Raw genomic sequence first — 13,929 nt, 5'->3', positions numbered from 1 at the left:
CGTACTTACATTCCTGTTGTTGCGCACCTGGATCAGGTGCTCTCCTTGCCCTCACACCTCAATAGCATTTTGCCCTCCACACTAGGTGCCTCAATTTCTTCTCCTAGAAACTCTTCATTTGTGAACTGTAAGGGGGTGGATGGAGGAGAAAAGCACACAGGAGGTATGTTTATGGTTACAGACTTTTATTGTTGGTAAAATAAAAGAGAAACCCAGTCTGACCCTAGTTCTAAGAGGGGTTTCCCTGCCTCAAATAATACTAAGGAGAGCGTCAGGATGTCAGTCTAAAGCAAAGAGTCTACCATCCTGTGTCCAAAACCTATTTCTGACCCTTACACTATATACACAACTAAAGAAAAGGTAGGTCTTCTTGATTCAGAAGAATGGATTCTTTCTTTGGGATGATGGCCGGAAGTTCACTTCTGAGTGATAAAATTAAATGTTCTTCTTATGGGATGCAAATCAAAATTGTCAAAAAAGGGTTCCTTGAACTGAGGTCTCCATAATGCACATAGCATACACATTCTCGTATCTTCACAATGTCAAGAGAAGGGCTCCCTCCTCTTGATTCCTTTTTACAATGTACACAAACACCAGGAGATGTGTCTTCCCTTCCCAAGGTCTTTTCCACAGTGTCCACTGTGTTCCCGGCCTAGCTGATTCTCTGTCCTGTCAGGTACTGTGACCATAACAAAGGTTTTGTGTATAGTTTGGTAACCTTTTAAGTGCCATGGGGTTTTCCCCCCAGTGCCAAGGCCTTTTTTGGTGGTTTCGGTATGCCTCTATTCAATGCCTTGTAACTTTTTTGTTACATGAGATATCTTGGCCAAATTTGGCCCCTTTTTACCCCACATGTAGGCGGCCGTAACGCCACCCAGGAATCCTAGGTGGCTGTAGGGGGTGAGAGAAAATAACCAAAAAGGGTGACAATGTTGAGTTTTTTTCAAAAAATGGCAATAAAATGATGTACAAAGAAGCCTGTGGTCTTTTCCTTGTAAGAGCTAGGAACAAATGGTTTGCTGTGCTGAATTCCCCAATGTCCTGGCTTTCAAGAAAAGGTTGAGTGGAATCAAAAAATTATTTTGATGTGGTCATCAACCCTTTTGTGAGAGGTAGGCGATTATACCCATTTTTGCCAATTGGACATGCTTGGAAGGAATGGAAGAAAGGGGTAGGAAAGCCGAATTGGAGGATAGAAAGGCATACATTTCTGAAACGTAGATCAAATTCCAAGTTTAGGAAGGGGTGATTTGCGCAGGTCGAGCAACAACTAGGGAGGGGAAAATGCCATAGTTTGGGGAAAAAAGCGGGAAAATGACCGAAAAAAAGGCATGTGGTGGACATGGTTGGATTGGTACAGCAATGGCATCTATGAATTTTGAGAAAAACAATGCTCCGCTACATTCCCCCGACTCTTGCAGTTAGGAAAGCGCACATTTTTTGTAGTGTTTTACAAAACAAGCAATACCACAAGCCAAACACTGAGCCATGGTACACAGGACTTTTATGCTTACGGCCTGAACAGACGTACTTGGCATGTGTAAATCAAGAAAACCAATGTGGTGAGGAACGGCAGGCATACATTTTTTGAAAGAGCACAGGCACACCTTTTGAAGGGTAGGTGACTTGTGCAGGTTACAAAAGTGTATGGTGCCTAAAGCAGCGACGAAATGTAGGGCACATTTTGAAAATTAAAGGGTTGTGAGACAAATGGCACCAGCAAATTTAGGTGATCCATGCTGCTAAACTGCTCCTACATGCTGGTATTTCCAGCATATATTGTGTTTCATATTTAGGTGATTTTTGCTGCCAAATTGCTGTTTCATATTTAGGTGATTCTTGCTGCCAAATTATTGCTCCTACATGCTGGTATTTCTAGCATACATTGCGCTTTGTATTTGGGTGATGCTTGCTGCCAAATTACTCCACTCATTCATACCTGCCCTAGTATACACTGTGCTCTTGGAACTTTGATCAGCCCTATCGCCACTGGTTCCCACCGACTGCCCAGTATGGGATTCTAGATAGGCCACTTTTTATATAACTATGTATGTACCAGCTATTTACACAGTCCTACTGAAGACCATCCTACACCCGTTCATCATGCTAGATGTTAACCCACCTCACACTCTGCCTCCTCTGTCTGTAACACGCCTGAACTGTAACACTCTTGGCCAATATTTACATTCTAGTCACGGGTCCCCTGAGACAGTCACCTTTGTATCACTCCCATGTGAAACACCTAGCAGAACCTTAGACTTCGTGCCAGACTAAATAAATTGCACAAACCTCTCCGCAGGTCTCTTCCCCCTACCAACATCAAAACCAACTATCAGCAGGTTAGCAAACCAAGTTATAATAGGTTACCTCTACAACCCCCTACACCCAATTCCAATGATTGCCCATTTTATAATAACAAACCTAAGCCCAAGAAACCTAATGCATCTACTACTCTATCCCCCAAAACTACAGAGGTCGTCACTAAGACCCCACCTATCGTAGGAGCACTCCTTAACGCGAAATCGCTCGTCGCCCATGCCCTTGACATTGCCGACCTAATCACAGAAGGCAATTTCGATTTTCTCGCAATCACTGAGACTTGGCTACATAATGCCGCAGGACCCTCGCTTATGTTAGCCATCGCTGATGGTTACACGATAGTCAGACATGACCGAGAGGGTGCAAGAGGTGGTGGCATCGCCATAATTTCCAAAATGAGGCTCTCACTCAGACTAGTACCTACCCAATCGATTAAATCTTGTGAGACCCTATCTGCCAAATTCCAGATAAATAACAATCGATCACTTACTATTCACTTATTATATAGACCTCCAGGCCCCTTAGGCACCTTTGAAGAGGATCTCCACAACTTACTAATAACTTCAAACATTGTTCTCAACTAATCCTCCTTGGGGACTTTAACGTAGGTTTCCATGACACCACGGATACTAATGCCGCAACGGTAGCTAACATGATTCACGTACTAGGCCTAACTCAAAAAGCTGACAAGCCTATGCACCTGAAGGGGAGAACGCTAGATTGGATAGCTGACTGCAATTGCTCAGCCACTGTTTCTTCCATAATGCCATTACCCTGGACTGACCATTCATTGGTGTCCTTTAACTTAGCCACTTCCAGACCCGTCCCAACAGCCCCTCTACTAGCACCACCATGCTTAACTTGAAATAAAAAATGTATTACTGCAGAGAAAGTTATCCCAGCTATATTACCTACCCTCAACGCATTATCTGAAAATCTAAATCCTAGCACCTTAGTGCAAGAATTCAATAACATTATGCTCTCTACTCTAGACAAACTGGCACCTCTCAAACTTAGATCAAGCAAACCTAAAGCTCATCTAAACAAATGGTTTACCCAACAGCTAACAGACCTATGTATCCTGAAAAGAAAAAGCGAAACCACTTGGAGGCTCTGCCCTTCAGTTGATAACAAAGCTAAATTAACCTCTCTCTCTTCACTATACAAAAAAGAAGTTTGCCAGGCAAAACGCAACTCGTATGATGATCGTATAGCCAAATCTAATTCTAGCATGAAAGAGCTCTTTTCCATTCTAAAGGAACTCGAGTCTCCTATCGCCACACCGGACACCTGCACCAAGGAAAAAACCCTGGTGTACAGATATCCAGCAAGCCCTAGCAAATAAAATTATCACACTCCAAAATAAAATTATAAAATTCAGCAAAAGAAAGAAACTGTCAAAATTCAGGTGCTCCGAGTACAACCCCGCCACAGGGGGAACAATAAACCAACAACAAAAATTCACCAGACTCGGCTGATGAATGACCCACTCACTCACTCAAGTGGTCATGAAATATGACCAATACCTTTTTATAAAAAAGAACATGTTTAAATGTACATACATCGCTTTACTTACCCACTCACTTCTCTCCCCTGATATTACTTGGTGCACCTGAACTCCCTCTACTTCTGCTGAGAGGGTGATTTAAAAGAAGTCTTCTTGGTTTGACTTTCTTTTCATGAAAGGTTTTCTTAGAATAGTTTGAAGCTAGGCTTCCCCCAAATGTTCTCTGCAAATCTGATTCATATTAAAATAAATCTTTATATGACACTTTACTTTCAGCTCAGTCACTTGAGCATTTATAGACTTCCCCTTATGGGAATAGGAACTTGAAGCCTTGACTTATTAATGGCTGACGACTTTTCTCTTCTCAATACTAATGGTCCAAGTGTTTGCTCCTTTATAAAATGCTGAAAGACTGTACTCAAATATTCAGCTCAGAATCTGAAAGTCTTTGCTCTCCAAAAAATAACAGTTCAGCTTCATAAACTGCGCAATTCAAAAGAGATTTGTCAAAAGATACGAAAAAGAAAAGTTTGCACAGAAGATGATTTCTTTAGGTTAATCTTTCACGCCGCAAGCTGCGCTTTCCAGTCTGTGCCTCCATCTACACACAGGGCCGTCGTTCCTGCTCTGGTGTCTGTCCCAGTGCAAGCCATGCTGGGCAATACCTTTCCGGCGACTGAACGCTGACACAAGCATTCGGTGATATGGACAGCCCACGATGCTGGTGTGTTGATTTTAATGCGCATGCTCTCCTCCGATAGCTTGCGGTGCAGTACGTTGCTTACTGAATAGCGCGCACTTCAAAATGCATCGAATACTCTCAAATTATACTGCTTTCGGCTGCCAGTTAACTACAACTTCTAACAAACGCTGAAATATCCACTTTACATTTAACGTTAGATGGACAAACAAATTGGACTTGGCTTCCTCCAGTTGCTGCAGCTGCTTTCTCTCTTCAGTCTGTTATTCTTCCCGCCTCCAGTTCCTTCTGTGAAAGATCATTTTCCTGAATTCACAAAACAGGCCTGACTTGTTGAATGGATACTAAGGCCTAACTTAAGAGAGTGTAATCAACATGACCTGTCAAGGATAACGACAAATGAAAGGCAGTTTAGAATGTTTGATGAAAGCCTTTGTACTTACTGGAACCAATCACTGTGCAGAGTCACTTCTTCCCCTAAATTAGAGGCACACAAGAAATAAGAAGTTAAGTCGGGTGACCACCAGGGGGCTCGGACGAAGATGGCTGTGTAGTGTCTGAGCTCTGCCGCACACCACCTTCAAGTAATGGCTTTGACTTCTACCCTGGTTGCTGTCGGATCAGTTTTGGTGAGCGGAGCAGTGGTGCATAGCGGGAGCTAGGTGACGAGGCGGATTGCTGTCCCCCGAGGGTGTGGAGGCGCGCTGGCCCACGCGGAGCAGGCAGTGAGGCAGTGGGCCCCAGCCCGGCGAAGGTGCCAAGGTGAAGCTGTTACGAGAGCCGGGTGCCTCCTGTGCCCTGAGCGTGTGATGGACAGGCCTGGACTTGCAGGGAACTCGCGTGGGAACGGCGGAAAAATCGGGGACGGCCAATGCCCCCATAGTACTGGTGGCGGCCCAGGCTGGGCTGGCCGCTCTGTGCACCGAGCGGGCCCGGGCCAAAGAGGAAGAGGACGTGGAGTTGGGTGCCACCAGTGTGGCGGCCTGATAAGAGCACAGTGGGCTTGCATGTGATCGGTCCAGGACCGGCGGAATACTGAGACAGATTGCTGTCGCCCACCCATGCCAAAGGCAACCCAGGCTCTGCTGCGGGCCCTTCGAAGTCAGCAGGCACGGAGGGTGGGGGCTGAGAAGAAGCTGGGGTTGGGTGCCCCCAGCGCTCTGATCTGGCAGTGTGAGGCCAACAGACCGCTCAAGGACTGACCCTGGGGCAGAAGTGGTGAGCTCTAGGTGAGGACGCCGGACCTCGGGACAGAGAGGCGTAGCGAGGAGGGTGCCCCCCGTCTCCCAGACGGAGTAGGCTATACACTGTGCGAAACCGGCAGGGAGGTGAGCAGTGGTCCGGAGGGCTGTGTTCCCATCGAGGGAGGAGCAAGGGGCAGTCCCTTGACAGAGACCGGGGCAAGGGAGCATGAGTAGCCCGTGCTGACAACGAGGCCCAGTGGGGCTAGCTCGAGACGTTGACCAAAGTGGGGGGGGGGGGTCAAGTGCCTGCTACCACGAGATACAACCAAAATTGAGTGGCGTGGAGTAAGGGGAGGCTCGGAGGAGGCGTGCAGTACAGTGAACAGGCTGGAAAGGGGTGTTTAGGGCAGTTTTTGGAGCACATTTGAAGTTGTCCTGTGGCACCTAGCTACCCTGGAGAGGGCCCCGTGTCCAGTTCGGCAGCAGTGGGGTGTGCGGTCGGAGATTGTGTCCCTACATCACTTTGGGAGGAAGCCAGACAAGGACTGAGGTGGCCCGCAGAGTGAGGAGGACATAATGCCTGAAGGCAGGGCATGCCTTCCCTGACCAGAGATGATCTGAAAGAGATCCTACAAGAGATCAAGGCCATTCAAACTGATATTCAGGTCTCCGTCTGTGACCTTGGGGTACGTGTGAACAAATTGGAGGATACAATGGAAGGCATGGAAAATAATCATCTACAGGTTGACCTCTTGGACATGAAGTACAAGGCACAGCTGACAGATCTGGAGTTTCGGGAGGAGGACACGGTATTGAAACAGGACAACCTCAAAAGCAGAGCATCTGAACAACCTGCACATTCTGGGTGTAAGAGTGCAGAAATGTGAGACGGCAGCAGATGTGGGGTGGAAGGTGCAAGGCCTGATCAACACCCTCTTCCTAGTGGACGTCGAAAGGAAGCTCAACTGGAAAGAGCCCAGAGGTGGAGGAGGAGGGGCGGGGGGTAGAGGCCCGAGATCGATAGTGGTCCACTTTATTAGATACACAGAGAAGATGGAAGTTTGGGCAAAGACGAAGCGTCTGGGCAGTGTTGAATTTGAGGGGGACACAGTCAAGGTTTTTCAGGATCGGTCAGGCCTCACTTTGGCCCGGCGTAGAGACTGTCACCCACCTGACCCAATGGTTGACTGAGAAGGACATTGGGTACCGTTGGCCCTTCCGGTATGCACTGTCATTTGAGAGAGGTGAAGTGGACTACTGGGTTACCAGTGGCCACGAGGCACATCAGGTATTAAATGTCCTTAAAGGGGAGATCCCAAACTCAGACCCCGGGGAAGATGCTGGTGGGGGAATGCTGGAATCCGGTCAGGGGGGTGGATTCCACCCGAAGAAAAGGATGCCAGGGGACAGAAAATAAAAGAAGCTTAACACTCCCTCGCCAGCAGAATAAAGAGGCCGCGAGGGCGAATAGTACTGCTGATGCAAGTGTGGGCCCATGTGGCTTGTAACCGGTATGGGTGTACCGGGGGGAAGAGAGGGGTTAGGTGAGACGGGTGGTGAGGCACAGGTTGCCCTTGGTGGCCCATCACTAAGTGGGCGTCTCCGAAGGGATGAAGTGGTCCCAGGGTGAGTGAGTAGGTGGGGAGCAGAGGGGGGTTTGAGACGGGGGAGAAGAGGTCCGGGGGTCAAAGTTCGAAGCAGTTGTGTAGGAGGTTCGTGCTTGCAAGGGAGGGGTCACATGCACGATGGAATCCTCAGGGGGATGGGGGAGGGGTGGTGGTTCGGGGTTTCTGTCCATTTTTTTTATTTTGTTTTTTGGACTAGAGGGTTTGGGGTATTGTTTCGATACTCTTTTCCTTCGCGAGCAAGTTGAGTGCCCACCATTGAGTGCAGCTTCATTTAGCCCATTTGAACCTTTTTTGTCTATAAATAATTGTGCCCCTTAGCGCCTCCTTTCTCCTTCGCTTCCCACCCGCGTCCCCTTCCTTAAACCAGATCCCTCCCACTTCCCAGCCCTTCTTCCCTCCGTGCAGCCCCATGCGGCTAAGGGCCCTGAGGCAAAGGGCAGCTCCGACAGAGGCGGCTCCAGGTCGTGTCTGCAGGTTTCAGCAGGGGAGGCCAGCGGCCAGCTGTCAACCAGCCGCTACAAAAAAGGTAGGTGTGGCTGGGGTGAGAGTAGAGCAGCATCTCTACCTGGAACCCCTGCCACTATCCGAGCACTGTGAATATCAACCTGCCCTACACCTTAGTAAACTGTTCAGTTTTTCTTGAATCCCTTCTAAAACTACCAAAATAGTAGTGTGACTAAGTCTATGCCACTCCCCTAGAATGGATCCCTGTTTCATTAACTCACATCCGTAAGCGCCCTCCCAGATAGTACTGCAACTTATTCTGCCTGTCTCGCACTCCTAGAATTTGTTCTTGCTGGACTGTTTCGCATTTAGAGGGTTCCCATTGAGAATTGTACTGTGAATTTTACTTTGCCTGTCCTACACACTTAGAAGTTGAACGCTGATGTAAGACTGTGATTTATTAGTGCCACCCACTTAGGAAATTGCACTGTGTCGCCTCCAAGATAATACTTGGTCCACTGTTTCGCATCTGTAGGGTGCCCAATGAGATTTGTACTGTGAATTGTACTTTGCCTGTCCCACACACTTACAGTTTCATTACAGCATGCAATTCTGATATATTAGTACCACACAATTAGGAAGTTTGTCTTGCTGCACTGTCCTGCAGCTAGAGGGGGGCCTCCGAGATGGCACTTGTTGCACTGTTCTGTATGTGAAGGGGGCCCACTGAGATTTGTACTGCAAATTTTACTTTGCCTGTCCTACACACTTAGAAATTGCACGCTGATATAACACTGTGATTTATTAGTACCACACACTTAGGAAATTGCACTGCGTCGCCTCTGATATAATATTTAGTCCTCTGTTTAGCATCTTGAGGGTGCCCGCTGAGATTTGTACTGTGAAATTTACTGTGCCTTTCCTACACACTTAGAAATTGCACAGTGATATAAAACTGTGATTTACTAGTACCACACACTTAGAAAATTTTCCTTGTTGCACTGTGTCACATCTAGAAGGTGCTCACTGAGAATTGTACGGTGAATTTTACTTTGCCTGTCCTACACACTTAGAAAATTGCACGCTGATATAAAACTGTGATTTATTGGTGCCAGACACTTAGCAAATTGCACTGTGTCGCCTCCAAGATAGTACTTGGACCACTGTTTCACATCTAGAATGTGCCCACTGAGACTTCTACTGTGCATTTACTTTGCCTTTCATACACACTTAAAATTGCACGCCGATATAAGACAGTGACTTATTGGTGCTGACGAAAGTAGCGCTGAGACTTCGTCCAATTCATGGCAGTTATAGCTAGCTAATAAGGTAGAATTATTAGCAAATCTGGTTTGGTATGCAGCAGAAGAGGCCACCTTCCTGCCCATTGTGTAAAGCCTCTTGCTTTCTTTGTCTGGGGAGCCTCAGAGGAGGATAGGGGGAGTACATTCTCTTTTTCTTGTAGTAACAACTAGCGAGTCAGGCTTTAGTTGGTCCCTAATGCACAGTGGGTCTGATGGTGTAGGTCTGAAAGGTTTTTCTATGCGTGGGCTCACAGCCCTCATCTGATTGGGTGCCTCCAGTGAGGGTTGTACCTTCCGCTGGACTGACGTTAGAGGTGAAATAAATTGTCAGCTTTTTTGTCTACCAAGATATCGTCCATGAAATCTTTGTCCTGTGGATCCTCTTGGGTAGCTATTTGAAAATGTTCAGCCGCTTTGATAAGTACCTCGTTAAGAAGAGGTTGATTTATCTATGGGATAATCTACAATAGGGCTGGGGGGGGTATTGATCCACTGGTGGATCTATGATGTACACATCTGTATCAGGGTCACCCTCATCCACCTCATTATCCCTATAATAAGGGTCTGCGGCTTCCTGGTCATAGAGGTCTTCATGATCCGTGTCCGGGTCTAAAGTTCAATTATAATTGGATCTTGCAGTGGTTCACCGGGGCGAGACGTTTTAGCAGGGGATTCAACAGGGTTGTGCGACCCAGAGGCCGCAGTTGTGGGAGGGTTGGAGTGAAAACTTGTGAAGTAGTTAGGGTCTTTTTCATTAAAATTTGCCATGAAAGACATTCTTCTCATGACCCTATCTATATCCTCAGCTGACCATTGGGCAGAACTAGGAACAACCCTAGATTGGGGTGGGAGACCTGGGTCTTCTGGAGTGGTGGGATTAATTTAGATGGTGTAGGCTGAATACAGGGAATCCTTTGTTTGAGGTTCTTTACTGTTATGATGGGACCTTTCCTTCTGTGTCTTATCCCTATGAGGGGTCTTAGAGGAGCTCTTCTTGGACTCCCTTGACTTTACAAGGCTTTCCGGTATATGCTTTTTAACTAATTGTGCAAGTCCGGCCTGTATGGGTTTTTTTATTGCTATCGACGAACGTCGAATCTCGGCTACTGTTCGCTCTGAAGTCTTGTCAGCCAACTCCACGATCTTCGGGAATATTTTTATCCATGCTGTCTGTTCGGTCTTTCGACAGTTGGGATCGGTCATGTGGCGATCTCGTTCTGGAGTGCCCAGAGGATAGCGAATAAACGGACTGTTCCCTAGACATCACGCATTGCTATTTGCTCAACACGTGTGTCGAGTCTCGGTGGTGGGTTGCATTTGGTGGGTGGTTAGTGAGGGCGCTTTCGCCGCCGGGTGTTGTCCCCATAACATGGCTGCCGGCCTGTCTGTTGGGGTCGGGGGCCTGTGCTTGGGAAACCTGAGTAACCCTGTCGCCTTCGCCGTTGGATACCTCTGCGTTACTGCCGTCACTGAAAGCACCCTCGACTTCCATGGCCTGGAGTTGCTTGCCGTGATGGGCCCAGCGTTTAGTTAAGCGATCTTAAGTGTCTTGGGTTTGAAGAGTCTACACACGCGACAGGAAGCCTAGAGGTGGACCCAAGAGACGCAGGTTACACACAGTGTTTGTCCACTGACGGGAACTTCTTATTGCACTTAGGGCACAATTTAAAGGGGGTCCTTTCCATAACGAAATGACACGGGAGTTAGGCGAATGTAGTGCATGAAAAGGGGTATATGCATTCTAGTTTGACCTCCACCAGTCTCCCTACTGTGTGGGCCTGAAGCCCTGGAGTGTCCTTCCAAGGCCGGAACGGATCCGTCGATGGGAGTCTTCAATGGTCGTTTCTTTTCTCCACCGCTGTCGGATGATTTCGATAGCCGGTCCGGAACCCCGCAAGTCTCACTTAGCTCTGGTGGCTGCAGGAGGGAGGTCAGTGTCGAGCCGTCTGCTAAAGAGCAGTCATGATGCCGCGGACAACGCCGGCAGAATAATAGCTGAGGGTACCATTATTAAGCGTCACGCTTAGTTACGCCAATCCGGCTTTAAGCCAGAGATGCAGGCTACTCTCATTAACATGCCCGTTGAGCCCAATGTACTCTTTGGCAAGGCTGTCGAGGACGCCTTAAAAACAGCCAAAGAATAGGACACATTGAAATCATTGGGCCAATTTGACCAATAAACCTTCTTGCCAAAAGAGGCAATTTTTGTCGCACATAAGGACATTTTTCCAGAGGGGTTCCTATAATTAAAGTCAGGGTATGGCCTGGGGGAACAATCAAGACCAAGCTTCTCAAAATTACCAGAGAAGACCGGGCAGATCTCACGGTCTGGGAAGGGGTTCCTCCTCCATAGGTGGTACCCCACCTCAGAAGCAGTGACATCCAGCTTCAGGTGCCCTCCCATGCCTCTCTAGTAGGAGGGCGCATTTCCAACTTCTCCCAAGCATGGGAGGGAATCGCCTCAGACAGATGGATGTTGTCCACTGTAGAGGGGGGATATTATATAGAGCTTCTCAAGACAACCCCAGAATCACCCCCCCTGCCAGAAAACCCACTCCAAAGAAGACCAACGCTTCCTCCTTGAGGAAATCATCACGCTGCTCCAAAAGGATGCCATAGATATTGTCCCGGCCAACCAGGTAAACAAGGATATTTATTCTACGTACTTTGTCAAACAATGCGCCCAGTATTAGATTAGCACCCTGCAAACAAATACGTCAAGCCACAATAGTTCAGCATGACTACTCTACAAGAGGTAAACCCTCTACTAAAAAAGTGGACTACATGGCAACACTGGATATGAAAGATGCCTATTTTCATATTTTAATGTTCCCAGCGCACAGAAGATTCGTGCGTTTCAAGATAGTGAATCAGCACTACCAATTCAAAGTGCTGCCCTTCGGGATAGCATCCGCTACAAGGGTATTCACAAAGGTACTGGTAGTGGTGGCAGCACACCTGCGCAGGGAGGCAATCCTGGACGACTGGCTAATTACAGGGGACTTGTCCTTAATTTGCAGGCAAAACATTCAAAGAACTATCGACCTTCTCTTTAAATTGGGCTTCTCCATCAACGAGAAAAAATCAAGCCTAGTGCCAAGCACAACCAAACAGTTCTAGGAACTGTCTTAAACTCAGAAGAGGGGTTGGTCTTTCCGTCGGAGGAAAGAGTCCAAAACATGTTACTGCAAATACCACATTATCAGGTCGGCCGCCAGATAAGGGTTCGCAAAACTTTGCGTATGCTAGGCATGATGGCATCTTGCATTTACCTGGTACAACACGCGCTTGCGACCCATGCAGGAGTGGTTGGCGAAACAATGGTCTGAGGCAAGTGGTCAGTGGGACGATATAGTGGTTGTTTCGCCAGCACTAGTACAAAATCTTCACTGGTGGACAAGAGAAAATCTGTTGAAGGGGAAACCCTTCCACGATCTTGGGGTACAAGCAATTGTCACGACAGACTCCTCACTCGCTGGGTGCAGGGCTCACTACCTTCACCACACAGCTCAGGGTCTTTGGTCTCGGGCATCAGCTCAGAACCACATCAATCTGCTGGAACTGCTGGCAGTATTCAAAGCCCTTCAGGCATTCGAGTCTCACCTAGCGAACAAGTCTGTGCAAAACACTACAGCAATGTTGTACATCAACAAACAGGGGGGCACACGTTCTCCAAATCTGTCCAGGCTTGCGCAAATAAATTGGAGATGGGCAATCAATCGGAAGATATTCCTATCGTCGCAGCACGTTCCAGGGAAATTCAACGCTCTGGCAGACTCACTGAGCAGAGATCCCCTACCAGAGGAACACAAATGGCACTACATGCAGAGGTCGTAGAGCATCTCTTCCCTCAATGGGGTTACCCCACAAAAGACTTGTTCGCTACATACGAAAACAGTCAATGCTCAGACTTTGCATCCAGGTTCCCCCCAGCCAGGGAAATTTGCTTACGTTTTTCTCCCAACACCTCTCATGAAGAAGGTGGTCAACAAGATCTACAAGGAACAGATGACGCTCATCCTAGTTGCTCATATGTGGGGAAGACAACCTTGGTATCCAGATCGGTGCAAACAGGCGATGTGCAATCCCATCTAACTCCCGTGCCGAGCGATCTGCTCACTCAGCACGGGGGCTAACAGTGCACCCTCAACGTCACTCAATGTACTTGGTAGTATGGCTACTGAAGTCAGAGTTCGGACATTTTAACCTACCCCAGAGGTGCATGGATATCTTGAAAGAAGCAAGAAAACCTAACACTAGGCACTGTTACCTCGACAAGTGGAGGAGATTTGTAATTTGGTGCCAGTCTAAACAAATAAACCCCATACAATGTACTCCATCCCACATTCTAACTTATGTGCTCCACTTGCTAGATTCGGGGTTAGTGTTTAACTGCTTAAAAGACCACCTGGCGGCCTTGTCAGCCTACATCACCTCCCAAAATAAAATCTCATGGTGGAAGGTGCCTGTCATTAAAGCATTCATTGGGGGGTGGGAGGTAAAGAGACTGCACCCTCCAATTTCTCATCTGCCGCCAGGATGGGATCTCAATGTTGTACTCGCTAAGCTCATGGGACCTCCTTTAGGCCGATGCATAAGTGTAGTCTTAACACCTAACTTACAAACCTGCCTTCTTAGTGGCTATAACTTCCATAAGAAGAGTGAGTGAAATACAAGCTTTGTCAGTGCAGGATCCTTTCTTTGTTGTACACAAGGATAAGCTGGTTTTACGTACATATCCTAGGTTCTCCCCTAAGTTAATCTCGAAATTTCACGTAAACCAGTCTATTGAGCTACCGCTCTCTTTCAGAACCCCACCAGCTCAGCTGAGGTAAAACTCCAC

General features: G+C 47.6%; 1 protein-coding gene across 10 annotated transcripts in view; it reads left to right on the top strand.

Annotated features, from left to right (window-relative positions):
* Positions 1–13,929, top strand: part of PRP4K (pre-mRNA processing factor kinase PRP4K) — a 1,306,928-nt gene that overhangs the window by 249,166 nt on the left and 1,043,833 nt on the right. The gene's annotated exons all lie outside the window — the stretch shown is intronic.

This window comes from Ambystoma mexicanum, chromosome 5p (genome assembly GCF_040938575.1).
Source record: "Ambystoma mexicanum isolate Mex_15411 chromosome 5p, UKY_AmexF1_1, whole genome shotgun sequence".
In the NCBI taxonomy this organism is placed as follows: domain Eukaryota; kingdom Metazoa; phylum Chordata; class Amphibia; order Caudata; family Ambystomatidae; genus Ambystoma; species Ambystoma mexicanum.
Note: the sequence above shows the minus strand (reverse complement) of the source record. Positions and strands in the feature narration are given on the sequence as shown.